We start from the raw sequence: 27282 nt of genomic DNA, 5'->3' as shown, positions 1-27282 counted from the left end.
GTGGAGACTGATGGTCACCGCCGCCCGCCCCGACTGATCTGGTAACGCTGCTGCCCCACTGCTTCCTCCCCAGCCACCCGCCCCCACTGCTCCTCACCACCCTGCAGCTCCCTGTTATTTTTTTTACATGTGATAAATCGCCTAAGTCCTAATCATATGTGAGCCTCCCGGGGAGCTGCTGGGCGGCTTGGAGGAGAATTGGGTCCGACTTGTCCTTAGGACAAGTCAGCTCTATGTATGGGGGCCTTAAAGGTGGGCATACATCAAGCTGATTTGGACCGATTTCGGCCCATTGCAATCAATCAGCCCGATAAATTGGACCAAATCAGTTCTTCATGACATGAGGTCGGGTCCAATGCGTGGTCCCGTGTGTATCGGACCCGGCCCCAGGGGTCGGACCGGCGGGACATACGATGTATAATCCGATCAGTCGGGGCGGGCGGCGGTGACAGTCAGTCTCCACTGTCCAGCGCCTTAGCTGCCGGGCGGCTCGGAGGAGAATTGGGTCCGACTTGTCCTTAGGACAAGTCAGTTCTATGTATGGGGGCCTTTAGACCCAGACAAACAACAGTTGAATCACCCACTTTCATAACAAGACAGACTACCCATTCCTTCCCACCACCTAATCCTCGTCTCCCAGACTAACCCTAACCTTCCCATTGCCATACCATCCCTTCCCTTCCCACTTCCTAATCGTAACTCCATTTCCTCCAACAGATTAACCTTAAACCTCCTCTGCCACATCATAATACTAAACCTCTCTTCCTGTTGCCTACCCATACCCTCTCACTACCTTATCCTAACCCTCTCCTCCTAAAGACTGTCTAAATATCCTACAAACTAACCCTAAACTTCCACTGTCTAACCATCACCCTCCCTTCCCATTGCCTAACCATCCCTTACCACTGCCTAACCATCCCTACCCACTGCCTAACCATCCCTGCCCACTGCCTAACCATCCCTGCCCACTGCCTAACCATCCCTGCCCACTGCCTTACCATCCCTGCCCACTGCCTTACCATCCCTGCCCACTGCCTTACCATTCCTGCCCACTGCCTAACCATCCCTGCCCACTGCCTTACCATCGCTACCCACTGCCTTACCATCACTGCCCACTGCCTTACCATCCCTTTCCATTACCTAATCGTAAACCTCCCCTCCTACAGACTAATCCTCCCTTCCCTCCCACAGACTAACCATAACCCTCAAGGCCTCCAATCACGATCGCATGCAAACCTGCCACCCGATAAGGTCCCAGGTGGCTCATGGGGCATCGTATGTGGCTTCTCCCTTCAGAGAAGTCGTACAGTGTATGTGGGCCTTAACCCTCCTGCTGCACGATAGTAAACCTCCCCTCCTGCTGCATAACCCTTATCATCCCTTCCCGCTGCAAAACCCTTATCCTCCCTTCCCGCTGCAAAACCCTTATCCTCCCTTCCCGCTGCAAAACCCTTATCCTCCCTTCCCGCTGCAAAACCCTTATCCTCCCTTCCCGCTGCAAAACCCATAACCTCCCTTCCCGCTGCAAAACCCTTATCCCCCCCTTTCCGCTGCAAAACCCTTATCCCCCCCTTCCCGCTGCAAAACCCTTATCCCCCCTTCCCGCTGCAAAACCCTTATCCCCCCTTCCCGCTGCAAAACCCTTATCCCCCCTTCCCGCTGCAAAACCCTTATCCCTCCTTCCCGCTGCAAAACCCATATCCTCCCTTCCCGCTGCAAAACCCTTATCCCTCCTTCCCACTGCAAAACCCTTATCCTCCCTTCCTGCTGCACAACCCATATCCTCGCTTCCCAGTGCAAAACCCTTATCCTCCCTTCCCGCTGCAAAACCCTTATCCTCCCTTCCTGCTGCACAACCCATATCCTCGCTTCCCAGTGCAAAACCCTTATCCTCCCTTCCTGCTGCACAACCCATATCCTCGCTTCCCAGTGCAAAACCCTTATCCTCCCTTCCCGCTGCAAAACCCTTATCCTCCCTTCCTGGTGCAAAACTATATTGCAGACTAACCTTAACCCCCCCTTCCTCCTGCTTATCTCTAATGTCAGTATTAGGCAGAAGGTTGGCATTTCAAATATCGACAGTGAACATTTCAACAATGTCAACATCATAATGGTCATCATTGTGGTGTTGACATTATGACTGCCAACTGCATAAGGCGCTATGGGGTAGATTTATGAAACAGTGATAAGGGAGGAGAAGTGATACAGTGCCTGGTAATTTATCACCGGCCAATCAGCTCCTATTTAGGGCGGGATGTATTAAAATACATCGCCGCCCTTCGCGCCCCCCCCCCCCGCCGCGATGCCGCCGCATATGTACTAACATATGCGGCTGGCATCGCGATGCGGTGACGGAGGCCCCCCGCGATACCTGTACTGTGGTGTGCGGGGGGTCTCCGTCACCTCCCAGCCGGCTTCTGCAGCATCCACGCCGGGGACAGCTAAGCAAGCTGTCCCCGGCGCTTCCTCCTCCCCCTGCAGCCGGAAGGACGTCCGGCTGCGTTGCTAGGGGGAGGAAGGGCTTACCTTCCGGGGTCCAGGAGGACCTGCAAGAAGGTAAGCCCAAGGGAGGGGGGAAAGGGGGGGTCGGCGAGGCGGCGGGTTGCGGCGACGCGGCGGGCGGCGAAAAGAAGCCCATAGGCTTCTATAGGGTATCGCCACCCAAAGGTGGCGATACCCTGCCCTGCGAAACCGCTGCGAACGGGTTTTAGTACATAGGAAAATGCGGTAAAACGGGGGTTTTACCGCATTTTCCCTTTAGTACATCTCGCCCTTAAACCCAGCCTGTAACTTAACAGTCAGAAACTGATTGGCCAGTGATAAATTACCAGGCACTGTATCACTTCTCCTCCCTTTTCACTGTTTCATAAATCTACCCCTATGATAGAAATGATATGTACAATTACATGACCACCTCCATTTGGCTTTTCTTAACACACAAAACTTTCAACATCAAAAGGGCCCACTGTAAACATGAAGACAGATGGGACCCTCTTCCTCCCACAGATACATGCGTACAAATCATCTCCAAAAGTTACACAAGATGTTTACAGATCTCAGAATCTTGTTTTTTTGTAGTCTAATTTGAAGCATATTTAACCAATGTTGCAATCCGCACAATACGGAATTGGCAGCTAAGTAGTGCTCTAAAATATAATTTATTGAAACAAAACTTTCTATTGGGCCAATGGCGTTCATGTTGTCTCATATCAAGTACAATAAATACATCTTTGCGACCAGATCAAAGTAATGTATAACATGTTTATGTTTAAGCATTAATTAGGATCAGTTCATTTACCCCAACCTAAACCGGTCTAATGTAAATACGAAGATTTCCATTTATATTTATTTCTTACAAAGAGAATACAGAGAGACAAAACACCCATTACAAATTACAAACCACCATTTATTGATTTACTCCTTATTTTATGGCAGTTAGCATTTACCAAGGTTTGTGGATTATTGCACAGTATATTATATGATAAATCTCTCTTTCAGACATGGAGAGAAAAGTGGTTGTGTGTGCTGGTACTGCTCGACAGCCTGATACGTAACAGAAATGCTGGTACTGCTGCACAGCCTGCTACATGACAGAAATGCTGGTACTGCTCCACAGCCTGATATATGACAGAAATACAGGTACTCTCCGCAGCCTGCTACATGACAGAAATGCTGGTACTGCTCCACAGCCTGATACAGTATATGACAGAAATACAGGTACTGCTCTGCAGCCTGCTACATGACAGAAACGCCGTTACTCTCCATAGCCTGCTGCATGACAGAAATGCTGGTACTGCTCTGCAGCCTGCTACATGACAGAAATACAGGTACTCTCCGTAACCTGCTACATGACAGAAATACAGGTACTCTCCGTAACCTGCTACATGACAGAAATGCTGGTACTCTCCGCAGCCTGCTACATGACAGAAAAGCTGGTACTGCTCCGCAGCCTGCTACATGACAGAAATACAGGTACTGCTCCACAGCCTGCTACATGACAGAAATACAGGTACTCTCCGTAACCTGCTACATGACAGAAATGCTGGTACTGCTCCACAGCCTGCTACATGACAGAAATGCTGGTACTGCTACACAGCCTGCTACATGACAGAAATACAGGTACTCTCCGAAGCCTGCTACATGACAGAAATGATGGTACTGCTCCGCAGCCTGCTACATGACAGAAACGCAGTTACTCTCCGCAGCCTGCTACATGGAAGAAATACAAGTACTGCTCCGCAGCCTGCTACATGACAGAAATACAGGTACTCTCTGTAACCTGCTACATGACAGAAATGCTGGTAATGCTCCGCAGCCTGCTACATGACAGAAATGATGGTACTGCTCCGCAGCCTGCTACATGACAGAAACGCAGTTACTCTCCGCAGCCTGCTACATGGAAGAAATACAAGTACTGCTCCGCAGCCTGCTAAATGACAGAAATACAGGTACTCTCTGTAACCTGCTACATGACAGAAATGCTGGTAATGCTCCACAGCCTGCTACATGACAAATACAGGTACTCTCCGAAGCTTGCTACATGACAGAAATGCTGGTACTGCTCCGCAGCCTGCTACATGACAGAAACACAGTTACTCTCCGCAGCCTGCTACATGACAGAAAGGCTGGTACTGCTCCACAGCCTGCTACATGACAGAAATGCTGGTACTGCTGCACAGCCTGCTACATTACAGAAATGCTGGTACTGCTGCACAGCCTGCTACATTACAGAAATGCTGGTACTGCTTCGCAGCCTGCTACATGACAGAAATGCTGGTACTGCTCCGCAGCCTGCTACATGACAGAAATGCTGGTACTGCTCCGCAGCCTGCTACATGACAGAAGGGCTGGTACTGCTGCACAGCCTGCTACATGACAGAAGGGCTGGTACTGCTGCACAGCCTGCTACATGACAGAAGAGCTGGTACTGCTGCACAGCCTGCTACATGACAGAAGGGCTGGTACTGCTGTACAGCCTGCTACATGACAGAAATGCAATATATATACATCATTAAAAACCCTAAAAATTGGTACCAAAGATATCTTGTTTGTTTATAGATATTAAAAACCTGATCATGTATGTTTCATTGCATGTCCTCAATCCTAACGCTGGCCATACATCAGAACGACCAGCATACCACCTGATCGTATGCAGGTCATAAGAACGATCGAACAAGCAATCGTATTTGCTCTAAAAGCACATACGATCTGCTTCCGACCGCAAGCAAAACTGATGGATCATCCATGCAGCACGTATGATCTGAGGAGCAACCTCTCGCATCCTGTGAATCGTACCGATATTCCTCACAATGTGCACACAATCCATCACATGACCTCACAAAATTGTACGTTTGGGCCGTATATAATACAGGCGAGTGGCCAGCTGAACAGATCTTGGGGGAGATGTATCAAACCTTCTACACATGAGAGAAGTTACCCATAGCCAATCAGACTGCAGCGATCATTTAATAGACCGGATGATCTGGACAAGTTTTCTACTTTTAGAAGGTTTGATACATCTTAATATAATGTGTACCCAGCTTAATAAAGAGGTCAGTTAACCCCTTCCCGACATTTGACGTATATATACGTCATGGCCGGGATGTACTTCCCGACACATGACGTATATATACGTCATGACTTTAAACTGTCACCGCGTCTAGGGACGCGGTGACAGAGGGACGATGTCTGCTGTCCCTGACAGCAGACATGTCCCAGCATGCCCAGGGGGGGCGGCGATGCCTCCCCCCGTCGGCGATCGCTGCGATTGGCTGTTCAATGTGAACAGCCAATCGCAGCGTTTTCCTGTGTTACCGGCGAATCAGACGCGAATCAGACGCTCGGTAACACAGGGATCAATCACCGCCGGGTGTGAGGGGGCGTGAGGGGGTCACCGGTGATGACCACACCTCACCCCACCTGCCCCCAAGGCTGTGATTGGTCCGTCGGACCGACGGACCAATCACAGCCATGGCGCGTGATTTAAACTAACGGTGACTGCGCTGCAGACGCTATTCCGGTCTGGAATTGCGTGCAGAGCGGTCACCGTGCCAATCTGTCGTGATACTGACCTGATCCTTGCCTGATACTTACCTGATCACCGCTGGTAGCGTGCTGCCAGCAGCTGGATGCTTCCTGGATCTTGTGACTTCCTGTGTGCTGCTGCTGCAGTGTCATAGAGTGACAGATAGTGAGAGATAGTGAGAGATAGTGAGAGATAGTGACAGAGAGTGCTATATTTTGTGTCTGCTGCCCCCCCTTTTGTGCTGATCAGTATATCTGTGCTGATCAGCAACTTTTTGGGGGTGCAGGGTTTTTTTTTTTATATATATACCTGTCAGTTGCACCAAAGGTTGTGCTGCCTGTGCAACTGACTGCTGCCCCCCCTTTTGTGCTGATCAGTATAAATTAACTGATCAGCAACTTTTTGGGGGTGCAGGTTTTTTTTTTATATATATATATACCCTGTCAGGTTGCACCCACAGTTGTGTGCCTGCTGCCCCTCACTGCTAATCAGTGTTGCATCACTGCATCACTGATCTGCAGTTTTTTTTTTTTTTGGAGAGTGCAGTGGGGTTTTGTTTTTACACCCACGTTGCTTTTGTGGGTGTCCTGTGGCCGCTGAGCGCTGATCAGTGACGTACATCACTGAACAGCATTTTTGGCACAGGGTTGATATAATTTTTTTTCTGCAGTTTTTTTAAATTGTTTTTTTTTTGGAGAGTGCTGTGGTTTATTTTTTTTTAAATTGTTTTTAAACCCACGTTGCTTTTGTGGGTGTCCTGTGGCCGCTGAGCGCTGATCAGTGACGTACATCACTGATCAGCATTTTCGGCACAGGGTTGACCTAATTTTTTTTTTTTTATTGGGATCAAATTCCTGTATAAAGTATTTTTTTTTCTGCACTACATACACACTACACACCCCCCGTGTTGAAATAAAGTTTGTACCCCCCCTACACTATACACGTGTTGAAACATTACACTTACAGAAACACAAAAATAAAAATGTCATCCCAAATGTCATCCCAGTCATCCAGAAGAATGTATTCAGCGGAGGAGGCATATGCCATGCTTGCCTCTGACTCTGACACAGCCAGTGATGCAAGCGGGGAATTTGAAGGATTCGTCTTAACCTCCTCTTCCTCCTCTAGTGATGAGGGACCCCCTCAAAGACGCCCCCGTAGAGCAGATAACTTTTACACTAGCATCCCCCTGTTTAAGGCCCTTGGTTCAAGAGGTACAGCAGCTTGCGGTACTGTGCGCAAGAACCAAAGAGGCCTCCCAAAAACGCACATTGCCCAAGTACTGAGAAGGGGTGAAAGCAGGGCACAATCCACCGAAAATATGTTGTTGGTCAAATATAAGGACAAGAGGGATGTCCTTATACTGACAACAATTCATGGAGACAGTACCACCTCCGTCCCTGTACGAGGTACCAGTACCCACACCTCAAAACCTAATTGTATCCTAGATTACAATAAATACATGGGCGGAGTGGATCTTTCAGATCAGGTACTGAAGCCGTACAGTGCCCTGCGGAAAAAAAAAATCTGGTACAAGAAGCTGGCCGTGTATATCATCCAGATGGCACTGTATAACGCTTACGTGCTATTCCGTTCTACCAGCCAGAGGGGGACATTTATGCACTTTCAAGAGGAAGTCATAAAGGGCCTAATATTTGGGAACCAGCAGGCAGAGGGCCCCAGTACTTCTAGTACTGACCCCCGTAATGTACCAGGGCAGCATTTTCCTAACGAAATCCCCTCCACTGCAAAAAAGGGCAGGACACAAAAAAGGTGCAAAGTTTGCTATAAAAAGGGAATAAGAAAGGATACTATTTTCCACTGTGAAATTTGCCCCGACAAACCCGGCCTATGTATAAAGGAGTGTTTTAAAATATACCACACATCTATGGATTATTAGGTTCATCATTTCACCGTGCTTCGGGGGTCTTGCTAATGCCACATAGCACCCACCATTCATTCCACCAGAATCTGAGCTGCAAAATCCAAAAATCACTCCTTCCTTTCTGAGTCCTGCCATGCACCCAACTGGTATTTTTTGGTCACATATGAGGCATTGCCATACTCGGGAGAAATTGGGGCACAGATTTTGGGGTGCTTTTTCTCCTTCATACCTTATGAAAATGAAAAATTTTGAGCCAGAACTGCATTTTTGTGTAAAAAAATGTAATTTTTCATTTGCACAGCCCAGTTGTATCAAAATTGGTGAAACCCCTGGGGGTTTGAAATGTACACTATACCCCTAGTTGAATTCCCTGAGGGGTGTAGTTTGCAAAATGGGGTCACTTGTGGGGAGGTTCCACTGTATTGGTGCTTCGGGGGTCTTGCTAATGCGACATAGCACCCACCAACATTCCACCAGAATCTGTGCTGCAAAATCCAAATATCACTCCTTCCCTTCTGAGTCCTGCCATGCACCCAAATGGTATTTTTTGGTCACATGTGAGGCATTGCCGTACTCGGGAGAAATTGGGGAACAGATTTTGGGGTGCTTTGTCTCCTTCATTCCTTGTGAAAATGAAAAATTTTGAGCCAGAACTGCATTTTTGTGTAAAAAATTTAATTTTTCATTTGCACAGCCCAGTTGTATCAAAATTGGTGAAACCCCTGGGGGTTTGAAATGTACACTATACCCCTAGTTGAATTCCCTGAGGGGTGTAGTTTGCAAAATGGGGTCACTTGTGGGGGGGTTCCACTGTATTGGTGCTTCGGGGGTCTTGCTAATGCGACATAGCACCCACCAACATTCCACCAGAATCTGTGCTGCAAAATCCAAATATCACTCCTTCCCTTCTGAGTCCTGCCATGCACCCAAATGGTATTTTTTGGTCACATGTGAGGCATTGCCGTACTCGGGAGAAATTGGGGCACAGATTTTGGGGTGCTTTGTCTCCTTCATTCCTTGTGAAAATGAAAAATTTTGAGCCAGAACTGCATTTTTGTGTAAAAAATGTAATTTTTCATTTTCACAGCCCAGTTGTACCACAATTGGTGAAACCCCTGGGGGTTTGAAATGTACACTATACCCCTAGATGAATTCCCTGAGGGGTGTAGTTTGCAAAATGGGGTCACTTGTGGGGGGGTTCCTAACTTTTAGCATCTTATGGTGCCTAGAAACCTACATGGTGCCTAAAAAATAATCTCATAAAAAGGAGGCTCCAAAATCAAGTAGGTGCTCCTTCTATTATGAAGCCTGTGGTTTGGTCAACGTGCACACTAGGGCCACATATAGGATATTTATGAAAACAAAAGAATTGGGGGAATCAATTTTTAGTCACAATTCTCTAGTAAAATCTACTGTGTTCCTTAGAAAAATGTATTAAAATTGAAAATCTGCAAAAAAAATGAAATTTTGAAATTTCACCTACACTTTGTTTTAATTCCTGTGAAACACCTAAAGGGTTAACAAACTTCCAAAATGCTGTTTTGAATACTGTGAGGGGTGCAGTTTTTGAAATGGCATCATTTATGGGGGTGTCTCACATACAAGTCCCTCAAAGTCACATCAGAACTGAACTGGTCCCTAAAAAAATCAGTGTTTGAAATTTTCTTGAAAATTTGAGAATTTGCTATTCGTATTTTAAGCCTCCTAGTGTCCAAAAAAATTAAAAGGAGGCTGAAATAATGATGGAAACATAAAGTAGACATATGGTCTATGTTAGTTATTAACTATTTTGAGTGGTATGATTATTTGTCTCACAAGCAGAAAATTTAACATTTTGAAAATTGCTAAATTTTCCATTTTTTTACGACATTTTGGTATTTTTCACAAAAAAACACTGTATCGACCCAAATTTACCACTAACTTGAAGTACAATGTGTCACGAGAAAACAATCTCAAAATCACTGGGATAAGTAAAAGCAAAAAAAAGTTATCCCCACTTAAGTGATACATGTCAGATTTGAAAAAAAGGGCTCTGTCAGGAAGGCAAAAACAGGCTGCGGCGGGAAGGGGTTAAGGAGTTTTGGGAGTGTACCTTAATGACAACAGAAAAACAATTGTTGTGTATGTTTTGTCTATTTACTATTATAATGTACTCCTTTCACATCACACGGGTCCGACACTTTCACACTAAACCCGTATTTATACAGCGTGTGACCCGGGTGTAACTATTCTTATAACCCGGGTTGATTTGCCGGGTTGTTGAGGTGCAACATTTTGCATTGGGCCACAATAGTACTTTCTAAACAAACCACTTATACCTGGATACACACCATTCACCAGGAAGAGAAGCAGCCAGCATCATACCATGCATACAGTGGCCCTTATTCAGATCTGATCGCAGTACAAATTTGTTCTCAAAATAAACAAAACCATGTGAACTACAGGTGGGGCAGATCTAACAGGTGCAGAGAGAGTTAGATTTGTGTGGGGTGTCTTGAAACTGAAATCTAAATTGCAGAGTAAAAATAATGCAGCCAGTATTTACCATGAACAGGAACAAAATAACTCACACAAATCTAACTCTCTCTACACGTTACATCTGCCCCACCTGCAGTGCACATGGTTTTGCCCATTTTGAGAACAAATTTGTACTGCGATCAGATCTGAATAAGGGTCAGTATGTCTGATGCATTATTATTCACTGTATAGTACAATATTAATCCGTCTGAGGCTGCCTAATCTAAATGAGGTTCTGTCACTTCAACTGCAAAACGTTCCTCTGAACTGTGTTCCACTACCTCAGGCAGTTCCTATCTCTCAATAGCTGCCGTTCACCTAAGAAATTCTAATTAGGCAGCAGCAATATTCATCTTTCCTTAGCATCATACTGCAGCTTATCAGTATTGGAGGAACCAGAGTACCCAGAGGAAACTCGCACAAACATAAATAGAAGATACAAACTCCATACTGATAGGCGGGGCTGCTACGGAAATTGGGCTCATCAGGTTTCCCCTGCCACTCACTTACTGAATAAAGTGGGTGAACTGGGTGGCTAATGACATGATTCGCTGAATCGTGTTATTGTAGCCACACCCCCTGAGTGGGCAGCCATACAGTCTGCAGCTATGGTGTAAGCAATGCTTGTGTTCCTACCCTGGTGCAAACTGCAAGCTGTTGACAACGACAATTGGCGGCTGATTCCAATTGGCTGAATTTGTCTAAACCCATCCCACTTCTGCTAGCCCTGTGCATCTGAATAAGTCTGTTACAGCACAATATTTTGACTGGTAAAATGTACAAATTCAGAATTTTAGTTAAAAGGCGTTTATCTTTTGCAGCAACACATAAGTTAACAGACGTGTAAAACATAAGGAAGCCTGATAAACCAACCACAATTACTGTATACGTTATACATAAAACCAATGGAAAAGCCATAAAAGGCACATTGCACAACAACCTACTAAATGCATGAAATACAAACAGAATGTGTTTTCTTTCTCTCACCCTGAAAATGATGATGTGAAAATCATTCCCTCACGCGACAAGTTATAAATCCAGTAACAAAAGAAGATATCAGATTAGCAATGGAAACTTCACTGGATATAGCCTTGCCCAGGCTAAAGTGATAACTAACGCTGCCACAGGACCATATGACAACGGAGACGTACACCCTCTGCCAACTAAGGTTCACACTGTGCAAACCCGTTTCTTTTCCCATTTGCAGACAGAGGACACGGACGCAGTATGCTCTGTATTATGTAGTTATTAAACACGGAACACATGGTTCTGTTGCGCAGTTTATTCTCCCCGTTAGAGTGCCTGGAGCTATTCAATTGGAGACATACAATTAAAGCTTGGCACACATGAACAGATACCGTATATATACAGACGGATCTCCATACACGCTGTCCGATCTGTCAGGACTGACATCACAAATGGGTGGGTGCATTTGCACAATGCGCCGATATATCTTTCTGGTGCACACACCAAAATACGTTCACAGATATATAGCTCGTACACACAAGCCGATGGTTCATCGACATATCGGACCGGTGTGTACGCACGTTTACAGACAGGCAGCTTAAATGCTGCAGTTCATTCTGATTTCAGCTCATTTACTGGGGGCTTGGCCTAATTTGTCTTAGATTAATAGGTGTATTAGTTGCTATACACGGTCTGGACTGTTATTATTCAGTTTGGTGGGAATAGGTTATACCAGCAGATGAGCAGCTTTGAGGACGGCTCTGCATAGCTCTGCGCTATGCAAAGCCGTCCCCTCCCCTCCGTCGGCGCCGGGCAGGGGCAAAGCCGCTCAGTGTGTATGCACTGAGCGGCTTCCCCCCCCCAGCGATGAATGCGATCATCGCTGTCCATACACACTGGGCATAATAGCCTAGTGTGTATGGACCTTTAGATTTGTGTAGGCACAGTGGCCACAGTAACTGTTACAATTAGCTTGGGAATGATATCACAGATAGTGCCAGATGTATTAAGCCTGGAGAAGAGATAAACTGGAGATAATGTGGAAATAAAGTGAAAGGAGATAAAGCACCAACCAATCAACTCCCAACTGTCATTTTCAAACACAGTTCAGTGGCTGGTGCTTTACCTCCTTTCACTTTATATCCAGTTTATCTCTTCTCCAGGCTTAATACATCTGCCCCGTAGCTTGGTAATATTTAGGGGCACATATATCGACAAGTGATAAAACTCTTTATAAATAATATAACTCACTCCATATGTAAATGGTGCTTAAGCTGCTAACTGTCATGTGTTCAGCCCTTAACTTCCATACATCTAAAAAATGGCAGTTGTGGGCCGAGTGGTTGGAGAACCATTTCTTGTATGCAATGAGTTTTATCATTCACAAAAAGTTGTATCACTTGTTGATAAATGGGCCCATTAGTACTGTAAGATGGAAGTTGCTGTTTTTGGAAAGTCCCTCTATGGCAAGCTACACTCCCCCCAACCTACAGATAACATTGCTTGATGGAATTACCATTTACATCCCCCTCAAAGTATTCAATTTACTATAAAACCAATGTGATGTAAACATGCCAGTTGCCAAAAGCTCAAAATCATTTTTCTAAACATAATTTGTCGAGACAAAAAAACAAAACACCTGAATGAACCTGCAATGTAAGATGCTTTCTTGAATAATGAAAAGGAAATTAAATAAAAATATCCTAAATTCCTCTTAGTGCCAATCTCCAAGCAGCTGTACCCCGGTTGATGTTATTCCCTACCAGTGATTAATTACATCCTTTAAACTGTCATTAAACTAATTAACAAAACACAAACTATCTTCAGCATGGCTGTACTTCAGCAAAGCAGACGGCGTTATTTTGTTTTTGTTTGCGATAGAACTGTATTGAAATATTGCCACGGAGAATTATTTCTGGAGAACAGAACGAGAATTGGTCCGTTATTCTGTATGACGTGTGTCACATTTTTGGATGCGTATTTCAAACAAACAGATAAACAGCCAGCGAGAGCACAAGATGTTCCGTGGAATAAATCTGGGCACATCTTGTAAGGACGCCCGAGTTATGTGATCATTTAAAATTGCAAACAGTTGGGGCAGGTGCACCAGGTGCTATATTGACAGCGCGTCGCCTTGAAATCAGCAGGTAGCCATTACAGCCCTCGCACTTCAGTAGAACTCCCTAGTGATAATAATTGCACATTATGCTAATTAAAGGGCAGGTGGCACTGAGCTGATAAATGAGAATAAACGAGTCTACCTGCTGGCGGAACACATTTGAGGCAGCCATTTTGGATGGTACAAGCCAAAATTCTGGGGAATCCAATCCATTAATTCTTCTAGGAACCAGAGGAATAACTGAGACCATGTCAACAATTAGCAAGCATGATAAAGAGGTATTTTTTTGATGTGGTGGTGAAGTAGAACATTTTAAAACCGACCTGTCACCTACATGCAGCTTAGTCAGCCATTTTGTGGCACTAATGTTCATAAAAAACAATTCAACATTTCAGCTGGAACCTTAGCGACACAGGGGGACATGTGTCGCTTATGTCCCAGGGGTCTCTTTACGAAGCCTTCAAGACAGATAAAGTGTAGAGATATTAAGCACAAGTCAATCAGCACCTCTGTCATGTTACAGGATGCGTTTGAAAAAAATTACAGATAAGAGCTTATTGGCTGGTACTTTATCTCTCTCCAATGCTTAGTAAGTGGAACCCTTGGAGAGAAAGAGTAGTTCCCTAAAGTAACCAATAAGATTATGTAATTTATCTCACACAAGACAGATGTATGAAGCAGTGATAAGGTAGGAGAGGTTAGCCAGTTGAGAAGTGGCTCATGGCAACCAATCAACTGTTCTGTATTATTTTATATTATGGAGATTGTAGATGTTAGTTGACTGCTAATTGGTTGCCATGGGCCACTTCTCCTCTAGCTAACGTCTCCTCCCTTATCACTGCTTCATACATCTGCCCCTCAGGGCCTGATGTACCAAGCATCAAGAGGTGATAAAATGTAGAGTGAAAAACAATCAGCCCTCAACTGCCATGTTACAGGATGGGTTTGAAGAATGACAGTTAGGATCTGATTGGCTGATTGTTTTTCACTTTCCACTTTATCCCTTTCTGAAGCTTGATACATCTGGCCCTCAGTCCTTTAAATGATAAAGGCTAATTGGTTGCTTAGAGCAACAAAGCCATTGTATCACTCTTCAAGACTTGCCAACATGACTTCCTCTACAGTACAGTCCATACTTGCCTAGTTTTCAGGAATATAGCAAAGATGTATCACATGTGATCCTGCTGCCTGGGGGGGGGGAGGGGGGGTTGGTATCATTTGGTCTACAAGAAGTTGGTCGACAAAGCATTGGGTCGACACCATTAGGTCGACATGGGGAAAGGTCGACATGGGTCTAGGTCGACAAGGCATTAGCTCAAAAGGTCATTAGGTCGACACAAGCATTAGGTCTACATGGTCTAGGTTGACAGTCAAAAGGTCGACATGGGATTTACTATTGTTTGAGCCGAATGTCGACACAGTCGACATGGACACAGGTTGAAGTGCACCACTGCGCTCGCTATGCTTGGCACACTATTTTATTCTCCCACCACACTTAGTGGATGGTAGGGAATGAAATAGCGCCTGTCGACATGGACACAGAAACGTAGCACCGCGTCCGAAGCATGGCTCGCCATGCTTCGGGCACACTATTTTATTCTTCCACCACGCCCTAGTGGATGGTAGGGCATGAAATACATCCTGTTGGCGCACATCGGCTCAAAATACAGTCAAAAACCCCATGTCGACATTTTGACTGTCGACCTAATGACCTGTTGACCTAAAGTCATGTCGACCTAGACCCATGTCGAGCTAATGGTGTCGAACCCAATGCTTGTCAACCGTATCCCTGCCTGGGAAGGTACTGGATGGCTAAAGGGGGATCGGATGGTCATACACTGCTGTAATACATCGCAGTAGTGTATGGCCAGCTTAAGGGTAACACGTCATCGTGGCCAAGACCCCTCTTAAATGGCCAGCGATTTGTGACATTGGGGCACATGTATTAAGCCTGGAGAAGAGACAATGTGGAAGGAGATAACGCACCTACAGTATCACCTGTTCCCTTCCATGAGACTTCCTGAATGGGAGATGCAACTCATTACTGTAGAAGGAGGGGGCTGGGTTATTAGGCCCCACCTTTTAAAGTATAATGGGGCAGATGTATTAAGCCTGGAGAAGAGATGAAGTGGAAGGAGATAATGCACCATCCAATCAACTCTCAACTGTTATTTTCAAACACAGTTGATTGGCTGGTGCGTTATCACCTTCCACTTTATCTTTTCTCCAGGCTTCTCCAGTAATGAGTAGCATCTCCCATTCAGGAAGTCTCATGGAAGGGAACATTCTAATGATCAAGTATGCTATGCACTATACAAAGGAAACATTACAAAAAGCTCAGATATCATTTAACGGTGAAGTAATTTAAAAAAAAAAAAATCGGTATAGTGTCCTTAATATCAACTTAACTGACAGATGCATTTCTTATCCGTTTGGACAGTTTTCCTGGGATACAGCTGGTGTGCCATTAGTATTAACTTATGGATTTTGTGGGGACTCTGGTTAAAAAAAAAGTGCAATCATCGTTGTCATTTATTAATGCTCGCATGCCATCCCTACAAGTGCTTGTAACGCTGTTAACTATAATAATGTTTAATACAGCAGCAGCAGCTGCAGAAATCCTGCCTGCTCCGCCTTAGCACCATCATCTGAAAAATTCAGATGCTTTTAAATTGGTCCTGAAGGAATCCCAAACCTGCCAGGATATCCCTGCTGTAACAGCAGTAACTCAATCACAAGCTTAGACATTTCCTGTGCGGCATTACATGAAAGTTATTAAATAGTTATGGCTCCTTCAGAAGTGGAGTTCTATTTTAATCCCATCAGATGCACCAATGGCCCAGGGATGCACCCGCCTCTGTCTTTATGTGGAACAAAAACTTATGTGTCAGGATTTTCTACACAGACTTCAAATGCTGGACAGACCGCGAATACTGTGTTTGAAGGAAGTCCGCGAGTACAGAGCTACGATATAAAGGTCACAAAGTTGGGGCTGCTATAGCATTGGCCTCAAAAAGGGAGCATAAAAATCAATGTAAAAATGGAGCATTTCTGCCCATCTACAGAGCCGTCTGATGAGGCGGAGCGGTGCTGACCTGCATGTATAGGTCGCCTAGGGAACAGGTGTGAATCAGGCCCCTACTGTAGTCCATGCCAGGACATCTTAATCATATTAATTCACAACTCACTTTTAACAGCTCCAAAATATACATCCCCTAACAGGTGTACTATTATTATTATTATTATTTTTATGATTGTTAACATTTAATTATATAGAACCAGCATATTCCATTTACAATACACTACAATTGATGTATATGTTTGGGTACTGTCTAAACTGCACGGGAGCTATTCAATTGTTTGATTGACCAGCCCTGTGCTAGTTGCAATGGCCACATTCTCATGCCCTAATGCATGGGTTTTTCCAATGCTATGTGCCGCTCAAGTCGCAGTTAAGGTGCCCCCGTCATTCGCTACTACCCCAAAAGCTCTAGTCTATGTGGATTTCTACTCGCACCCTCCTGAGAGATCCAAGTGCAGCCTCAAGGCCGGTCGCCCAAAACAGCTGAATACCTCCCAGTCACTTTATACAATAGCTACAATACCCAAAATTGAATCATCCCCAGAGGACTGAATTCCAGAATAAGAAGCCCCAACGAATGGTACTAGCCAAGGGAACATTAGGGCAGATGTATGAATAAGTGATAAGGGAGCAGAAGTGAGCCAGAGAAGTGCCCCATGGCAACCAACCAGCTGCTCTGTATAATTTTACAGTATTCAATTTATAGCTGTTTCTTCAGTGCTGATTGGTTGCCATGGACAACTTCTCCAGTGGCTTGTCCTCCCTTATCAGTGCTTCATACATCTGCCTAGGGTTACCACCTCATCCCTTTAATTCCGAACACATATTAATTACACAGGTTCTGTGGCTGGCTGACTTCAAGACTCCATTTCACCTGGTTTTAAACTGCCACAAAACCTGTGTAATTAATATGTGTCCGGAATTAAAGGGATGAGGGGGTAATCCTACATCTGCCCCGTTGATGGCCAGGCCGCAATGTGAGATGTTTTAAACTACTTGGAGAGGAAACTATCACACATTGCGGCCTAGCCGCTAATGGGGCAGATGTATGGAAGGAGACAGGATTATTTGGTGGTGGAGCATGTCTGACTGCCAATGTGACCAGCGCACATTCAACATACAATGATACCATGACCTCTTACCCTCCAACATGGCCCATTCCATTAGGTACAAAATACTCTGTACCTGGACTTCCCTGCCAGTGGCAGTTACAGAGGTTGGACTCCAGCACAGTCCAATATTCATAAAGGAGAGCCACACCTACTGCCACCTCGAACATCACTGCCTGGACTCACTGGCAGTTGATGTGACTCCCCCTCTTTGAATTTTGGACTGTGCTGGAGTCCAACCTCTGTAACTTCCACTGGCAGGGAAGTCCAGGAACAGAGCATTTTGTACCTAATCGAATGGGTCATGTTGGAGGGTATGTCCAGACCTGGGTCCTCTTTCCTGCTTGACTTGACATTTTGGCCGAAATAAACAAAATAAAAATCAGAACCATAAAGTTTCAAGAAAAAAATAAAAAACTGAATGTGCTCCGTTTGTGAAGCAGGAAGTTCCTGGTAGAATACTGTGAATGACTGGATTTCTTTGTTTGGGTCCAGGAGGGAGTTTATTTTATTTTCTTGCTGTGATCACATTCTCCTGCCATAGAGTAAACTCTATAAAGCCACAGGCATCTCCTTGGCATGAAAACAATTATAAAATACCTTGGCGTTAACGATATGGCTGAAAATAATGCCGAGCAATATCATTTGTCTCTGGAACAATATTCACCTTTCTCTATAGTGGAAACTCCAGAGATCAGCATCACCTAGGCACAAGAGGCTGGGCACGGGTGGGCTACCAGGTCCCATCCAACTGTGCTTGTGCCAAGCACCTCCTACGCCCACAAATGCATCTTAGCCGCAGCAGGTGACAACATGGTTTAATTTGATATGCAACACCTGCTTATCTATTAGCAATGGAGTCTGTGGGGGAAATTTACTAAGATTTGTATTTCACTTCACATGTGATGTTGCTATTGGCAACCAATCAGATCCTGTCTACTATCTTCTAGAGGGTGCAAAATAAATAAGTCGATTCTGATTGGTTGCCCATAGCAACATCCTACAGTATGTGAAGTAGACACAACTTGGTAAATTTCCTCCAGTATATGAAGCACAATGGAACTTGGCATTGCACAATGGGGGTGATTCAGGTTGGTCTGAAAAAGCAAACTCTGTGTTTAATGGACAGAACCATGTGCACTGCAGGTGGGGCAGATGTAACATGTGCAGAGAGAGTTAGATTTGGGTGAGTTATTTTGTTTCTGTGCAGAGTAAATACTGGCTGCTTTATTCTTACTGATCATGTTCTTTATAAAATAAATTCTATACGTATTCCCTGTACATAGTCATATATGCATTAAGCTGAACCCATACTCATGATATCAATTCACTTGGGAACTAGCCACATCACTGAGGCACCAGACAGATAACTGTTCAGATTACAGCGCTGTGGCTGCTCCTCATGTAAGTAAGCAACCCTCTAACAAACCAGAGTGTGACCTTAGCTTGGCGAGAGCGAGTTGGCCGTGTTTATATTTAAAATAAAGGAATCAGATTTCAGATATAGGCTGACAGAAGGTGAACGGGGTGTTCTGTTACTCTACCATTGTAAAGTAATAAGAGGTGGAGGTGGCAGTGCTGCATGTCTGATGGGCTGTAGCTGCAGGTATTCGGTTATGTAATGTATACCAGGTTATGTCACTTCACCGCTAAATGCTCTGTGTACTGTGTCTGCCTATTCTCATGACAGAGAGCGGAAAAACATAGGAGTGCTGTACAGTACCGTATATTGGAACTACATCCACAGAGTATAAACATTTCTCAAACACAAAGAAATACCAAAGCATAGGAATTTGCACTGTCCTACGTCTTAAAGGCTATAGTTGTTGCAGTTAATAGTCTAAGAACTCACAGGGGGTTATTCAATCCCCACCGGGGGAAATAGCGGCAGGCTCCTATTCAATGCTGTCTTGACCAACAGCATTGAAGAGACAGATCTACAGAACAGGCCCAACTTTAAAAGCGGTCGGGCCCGTTCTGCCGTGAATTGGCGCGATCACGGCCGGATGGCGACAGTCCACGCCCGTTTACATGGACACGCCACCTTTTTGCTGATCGGCAGATGGGACATTGAAACGAAAACGGGCCAGGGTCACGGCTGTTGGGACGTACCAACAGTCATGACCTGGTATTGAATACCCCCCACAGTCTATAAAACTGTATTCGGTAAAGCTACATACTGTATTACTCAAAACAGTGCAAAATGCTTAAAGAAAGGGTATAAAATATGCAATGAAAATAGTTAAGGCGTTTTTGGCCAGCGTGTATGGACGACGATGATGGTGAAAATAGCTGGGCTGAAAATCGCTCAGTGCATACACACTGAGCGGTTTTCGCCCGTCTAAAAGTTTTTTTCCCGAGGGAGGACGGCTTTCCATAGCAGGGCAGATAAACAGCGCTGGCCTGCAATGATGTGGGAGCACGCATCAGCGCTCCCTGCTCATTGCTGTCCCGTATACACTGGGTGGGTTTTTTAACGGAACGCAGCTCAAACTGCAAAACGGAGCTGCTTTCAGCTCAAAATCGCCCAGTGTGTATTTACATAAGCAGCTGCTAACGTAGTGATTATAAACCTCTCTTTAGACAGTGAACCAAAAAATGCCACAACTTTATAAATGTGCTAGAATAAAAGTGTTACCCGAATTTAGCCTTAACGTGGTTACACCCTATGAAGACAGGTATTTTGTTGGCTATACCAATATTGCAGAAAGGGGATGGCCCCCATTAGATGCAACTGGGGCTGTATCTGTGTCCACCTCTGAATCTAGCTCTTCCCCTAATTTATTTACTTGTGAATTGCCGCTGTGTGTGTTTTATTTTTTACTATAAAAATTGATTCACGAAGTTTAAGTTTCGGCAATACTGATGTCACAGTGGATTAAAATAGATGTTAGTTCGCCGAGTATAGACCGTGAATTGTATAAATTCACAAGTAAAGGTGTCATACACTTTTTTGACTTACAGCACCTGGGGTCTCATAATTATTTTCACGGCAAAAGTTGAGAAATTTGGGGAAAAATTTAAAATTAAGTAAATTGTGTTTATATATTGTATGAGGTTCAATTATGTGGTGATGGACAAGATTAATTTTGGTGTGTCCACATATTTTTTTGATTTGTAGCCACAAGCGGTGGTTTTGTCTATTAAACGGTTTTGCCGGCAAGTGCTCTGGGGCACCCCTGGGTGCCATGGCACACAGTTTTGGTACCACTGCACTAGTGTGATTTGGGCCTTTGTCACCTGATTCCAATGCATCTGGCTGAGAAATTGAGTAAAAAAGTGTGTTTCACCGCCGATTCCGATCCGATGTTTGGATTCCGATCTGCTCTGGATCAAAAGGGCTACCATCGAGATTTATCAGATCCGTCAGCTCTTGCTGGAATCGCATACAATACGCTGAATGCAAGAAGACAGCATACTGTACCTGGGAAGCTGCCGGGCGGTTTAAGTTAGATTATATGCAAGAAGTCGCATAGCGAATGGGAGCGTTTGAGGTCTCCAACATTTTTTAGTGTTTAATGAGCACTCACAATGCCTTTTTCGCTCGCAGCAGTCTGTTAAATGCAGCGGAGTTCTAGGACAACCCTCATGTAACTACATACACTACACTGTAAGGAAACACGGATACATATTGCATTAGGTACAAGGTTCTGCCTACACGTAAAGCAGTGCTTTTAATGTGAATGAGCCCCAAGACATCAAAAGGCCCAATAAAAGCAGCCCAGATGTAGACAGGAAAGGGATATAATTACAAACTGCAGACTTTTTCTTCCTTTAACTACGGCCCTAACAAGTGCAGCTCTCCATAAAACACCACTAAGATGTACTGAACATGTGGATTCTTAAAAAGGTTCTGAAAAAATAAAGAACGGGCAGCTATAATAAAGCAATAAATCACATTGAAGGGCAAAAATATTGTACATATAAAATACAGATCAAACGTAATTGACATTTATAGTTGTTGGACTGGTTTTATGCTCTTTTGAAATACAACTATATTACAATTTTATCCTATAGGACATAGAATTTTATAGGATTTTGCCGTCGGACAACAGAAAATCACCCACAGCTTTTACAAAATGCGTTAGTATTTTTGTTCTCAGAACCTCATTTAAGAAAACATAACTGAAATAGCAGAAATCCCAAGTTCCAAAAGAGCATTTAGATCACCACCATCAGGTTTATGATTGGAATTGGTGAAACGCGTTATAACAGACAGAAAACACACGCATTCCTCCAGCACGGGAATAGCGATTGGTCTTTCTGCAAAACAAAATAAAAACATCCTTCAGCTTCAACTTCTGCTAAATGATATTTGTTATTTAAACAGATTCAAGAAACTAGACACAAATGGCGCAAAAACGTACTTTGCTAGGGGGTGTTTGCTGCATATGGACAGTTTAGAAATGGGACTCACTGTGTCTGCATATTGAAAGCAAAGAAATTAATATTCATTTTAAGTTGCAAGATTCCTAGCTATTTTCTTGCCCAGTCTGGCAAGCCCGGAAAATTCTCGGGATTGCCACTGTTTAGAGACTGGCAGCGCTGCTGAGTTCAATCGGTGAACTCAGGCAGCTTCGGCACTGTCATTTTTCAAACAGCCTGAAATTTGTCATTTAGGAGCTGATTGACCGGTACTTTATTTGTTTTAATTTTGTCTTTCTTCAAGGCTTAGTACATAGACCCCTCAGACACCAAACTGAGATAAATGTATACCTAGAACAAGCTTTGTTTTGTATATTTTACATGGTTTTCTATGGACAGCAAAGTAAACACCTTCACCAATTGGCCTATTAAAATATTTTATTCATAAAACTATATAACACATGATGTGTAATGTGACTGCCTGATCCAGATTTAAAGGTCAAACATTACCAATAAATAAACAGAATATATAATGGCTAACGCCACTATTCTAATTTCTTGCATCTTATGTATGATTATATGACAGATGGCTGCTGTTTTATTTTTAGATTACATTTTCTATATCAAATTGTGTAACATTTTTCATACACATTGCCGCAGTGTCATGCACAATTAAGCAATATTTTCTACACGTTATAGATTTGTGTTAAACATTATTACATGTCAGAAAAGAATTACATTCCTACACTAAGGACACATGCAAATATGACATCCTGTCTGCGTCAATAAACTCATTCTTTGAAATAACGTTTTCTTTTTTTAAATGTTTGACATTTATTTACATGAAAAATGGCGATTTCTTGGGAGGCTATTCAGTGAGACACAGGGGCTGACAGAGCTGAAAATGGAGCTTAGGAGTGAAGCGATTTGTAGGCCACAAACCCCGTACTGTGAGGCCACGCCCCCATATTTTCTTGGTACCAGTTTCAGAAAGTTGGGAGGTATGTTATTGGGAGAAATGTCCTTTGCAGTACTAAGCAAATATATTAGTCATTATGCAATTACTGTCACTGCGCTGTGTGTCGGGATGAATATCAATGTGATGTCATCGCAATGTGTGTCGGGATGTACTGGTGAGGGTTAGTACATACCAGTGGCGTAAGTTCATCCCAGTTACCCGGAGGCAAGATGTATGTTGGTGCCCCCCACACACACACACACACACGTACGTGTACACAAACAACCTTTTATAAGATCTGTTTATGTCTGTTATGAATTATACATCTATATAGAGAGAGAACACATATATATTTCAGAACTCTGCCACGGAAGCAATATTGTTGGCTTTCAATTAATGGATTTAAACTTGCAGGGCAGAAGAGGTGCCCCCTTGAGTTGCAGGAGCCCGGCGGCAGATGACTCCATTGTCTCCCAGAGTTCTGCTTCTGGTACATACGCAAGGATGTCTGGAGGCAGCAGTGTAAATGCATATGAAGAGACTATAGTGCCACCCTCGACTGGAGGTATATGTTAATAGGCAATCAAGAAACCGCTCACTTTTTAATACTTAATAAGAAGACATCCTTCTGCGTTATTAAGAGAAACTAAAACGATTGCAGAAGAAATGCCTGATTTCTGCATGCACTGCCTTTATTTATTTACAGTTTCTTTTATAGCGCAGCAGATTCCGTTGCGCTTTACAATAGTAGACAGTGATAGAACAAACTGGGTAACAACAGACAGACTTGGAGGTAGGAGGGCCCTGCTGCAAGCTTACAATCTATAGTACCTTGTAATACAGTGTTTAGGGAAGTAGTAAAAATTAGATTATTCCCACGAAAACACAGATAGAAAAGGGTGATCACTGCTGTAGTCCCAAATTGATATTCATAAAGCTCCAGGGATGGGCTACTTTGTGCATATTCTCTTCAAAAAGGAGGTGAGCCATTACATAACAATAGGCATGCTGGACACAAAATAACCAGAGAAATGACAAATCCTTAATTTAATAGTCTAAAATAAAAGGAAAAACCCCAAAAAAGCCGTGGGATAATGCAGAATAAACAAATCCCTAAAGTATTCTTCACGATAGCTTCATTTTAAAGCGATTGATGATCATGAATCCAAATAAATAACAAAACATAAAATCTACCCAAAATACAAAATGAAAAACAGATGTACTGTAGAAAATGGGACTACAACAACTTAAGAGCTACTACTCTGGCAGTATTAAAGCGTTTCGGACCCTCCTGAACCTCGGGGGCTATCACAAACACCCAGAAACTACTGCGACCTCTACCCTGGAGAAGTCTGAGCTGACACCTCTCCTCTTCCAGAGCCACCCGGCAGGATTGCATGCGGTCCCTTTGCATGCAATATATTGCATGCAATCGCATTCTCCACTACCAGGAGCCTTTCTGAGTCTGAGGTCAGATGTGCAAGCAGATCCGATCTCCGAAACAATGCACATGGGACCGCGGATCGGATCAGATGTCAAACATCTGCAATTTGGCATCTTTTCACCTAATTTCTTGGCCAGACCCATCAGATCCATCAGAAAAGTGACCAAATCGGACAAGTGTATGGCCAGCTTAAATCTTCCAGGGTCCATCCAATGCTGTCCACTTCCTGAGTGACATGGACGTGCCAAGCGACTTAATGCATTTTATGCTGCATTGCATTATTGTGGTCCTGTTTCCCACTTTACAATGCAAATAATCAGGGCACTGTATACAGGGTAGAGGATCATAATGGGGTATATATTCCATGGCGGCGACGAGTCTCTGCCGGTGAGCTACACTGCGAGCAGTGCCGATAGCTCGCCGTCAGAGTATACAATGGCGTCCCTTTCACTCACCGTTTCCATCTCGCTGGTTCTTTTCACCAAGTTGGAAACGGCAAATACAGCCTTCAAAACGGCGGGGCTAGCCACAAAATGCAGCGGGCTTGCTGTATTTGTGGTGAACCTCGCCGTTCTGGGGAAGGCAAGGATTTCCCCAGAACATTGAAAAGAGCAAATGGCCGGCTAGGGGTTAGATGGCGAGGATCTTTGCAGCACAAACCCCCTCGCCGGCAGCATTGAATACCGCCATATAACGTGAGCTGACCTGACAAACTGGCAACTACTGTATATTAAAGGATTTGTATACAACTAGCTGAACCTGATATTTACTGCTAACAGATGGCAGGTCCCTTTGGTTTATGTACAGCCTCCTGCTGCTTATAAGAAAAGTGACTTTCGGAAGATGGCTGCCCCCACACGAAAGACAGTTTTTTAAAATGGATTTTCCTATGGGGCAGACACTTTCCTTAAGTCTCTTTTTTTTATAAGCGCATCGGTCCTTACTACTGCCGGGATCTGCAACCGAACTCAGGTACCGGCTGCACGGAGGGGAGGGGGGGCTGAAGACTGCACTGGGAGATCGGGGTATGTTACCCCGGGAGATCGGGTAATGTTAATGCGCACGGGGAGGTCGTCGGCGGGCGGCTCCAGTGCTATGAATATTTAATGAGCGCTCATTAAATATTCACTGCGCTGAATTTAGGACCCAGCTCATTGGCTGGGTCCTAAATACCGTTTCAGACCCAATTTTGATCCCAAAATACCGGGTCTGAAACGGGTAGGACCCTGCATTTTAACCGGTTAATTGGATCTGCACCTTTCAGACCGCACAGATTAACGTTTTAAAACGGTAAAAAAACGGCAATATACCGTTTCCAAAGTGCGGTCTGAAAGGGGCATCAAGTGCCGCAAGTGAGGTGCCAGGTCCGTGCAAGTCAGCGTCAGATTAATTTATGTTCAAGCAAATATATAATGATACCATCAGCAGGTGCGTACCGCCGATGTTTGTGAACGATGTAGTCGGCAGAGAAATCCCATTCACGCAAACAGAGTACATTTATGTGTTGGAAGCAGGAGAAAAACAATGCGAGCCGTGGAGACCCCAACTCACAACTTACAGGACTTGAAGGATCTACTGCCAACGTCTTGGTGCCAGATACCAAAGGACACCATCAGAGATCTTTTGGAGTTCATGCCTCAATGGGTAATGGGTCATAGGGTCAACTGCATGAAGATCAACTTGCATTAGGTCGACAGGTCTGTTGGCACATGTCGGCTCAAGAAAGTAAAAAAAAACTCATGTCAGCCTTTTGAAGGATGAGATTCCCATTGTCAACCATGCTTGTGTCAACCTTCCGACCGTGTAGACCTTAGCCACGTCGATCTATTTCACGTTTCGACCTCCATACGGACAACCTAATGACCATATCCCGCCTCAATGGGTCAAACCTGTTTTGAAGGAGGGAGGTACCTACATGATATAGCGGTTACATTTACTAAAGCTTTGAAAAATGAGGAGGTGATGTTGCCATAACATCCAATTTGACATCCTAGAAAAAAATAGACAGATTCTGGTAGGTTGCTATGGGTAACCACCTCTTTTGGAAGCTTTAGTAAATTGAACCATAAGAGTCAAGTGAGTTAGAGGCACGGCTACATAATATCCTGTCCAGAACACTTCAGCCAGCCACTGACCGGACTGCTGGGAACAGCGCTTCCTGGCTTGTTGGTGTATTGTTAGCAATAAGTGAAAGCCGTGTTACTAACGATTGCTTTGGGAGCGCCGGAATCTTTTTTTGTTCAACTGGAAGTCTTAGGAATTCAATGCAAGTGTCCCCACAAACAAATGGAAAAAGGAAACACTTAAGTGCCAAGAGTGTATGAGTAATTCTGCGATTCAAGGCCATGAACCTGCATTGTATGCAATCCATTACTGCTGGGGCAATCCCGCCTTCCATGGTACTGTAACTAGTCTCGGGAAATGATCCGGAATTGTTACATCTCTGCCACCTTGGTTTAATACAGACCTGCTGCAGATCTGATTCTACTTCTCTGGAGATAAACAAACCCTCTGACAAGTTACTTCTGGCCAGCATGTTATACTGTGAGCAGACAGTTTGCTAGTAAGCACAGGCCCATCCAGACTCGCTGTCTCCAGAAAAGGCCGTAACAGCTGCGGGAGAAGACCCCAAACAATACATGTCACTGACTAAGCTCAATATTTGGAAAGTAGACGTTTTCCGAGTAATGATATTTATCTTTTATGGGATTTTTTTTTTTACTTTTTTGGGAAGTTTGACAGTAATGACATGGAGGGCTACAACCTTAGATGATACTTTAAGCGTTATCAAATATTTACTTACAGTGAGTAT

General features: G+C 44.2%; 1 protein-coding gene across 2 annotated transcripts in view; it reads right to left on the bottom strand.

Annotated features, from left to right (window-relative positions):
* Nucleotides 1-27282, bottom strand: part of PIP4K2A (phosphatidylinositol-5-phosphate 4-kinase type 2 alpha) — a 132484-nt gene that overhangs the window by 52937 nt on the left and 52265 nt on the right. The window lies entirely within an intron of this gene.

Source organism: Crinia signifera, chromosome 5 (assembly GCF_055691185.1).
Source record: "Crinia signifera chromosome 5, ASM5569118v1, whole genome shotgun sequence".
Lineage (NCBI taxonomy): Eukaryota > Metazoa > Chordata > Amphibia > Anura > Myobatrachidae > Crinia > Crinia signifera.
Note: the sequence above shows the minus strand (reverse complement) of the source record. Positions and strands in the feature narration are given on the sequence as shown.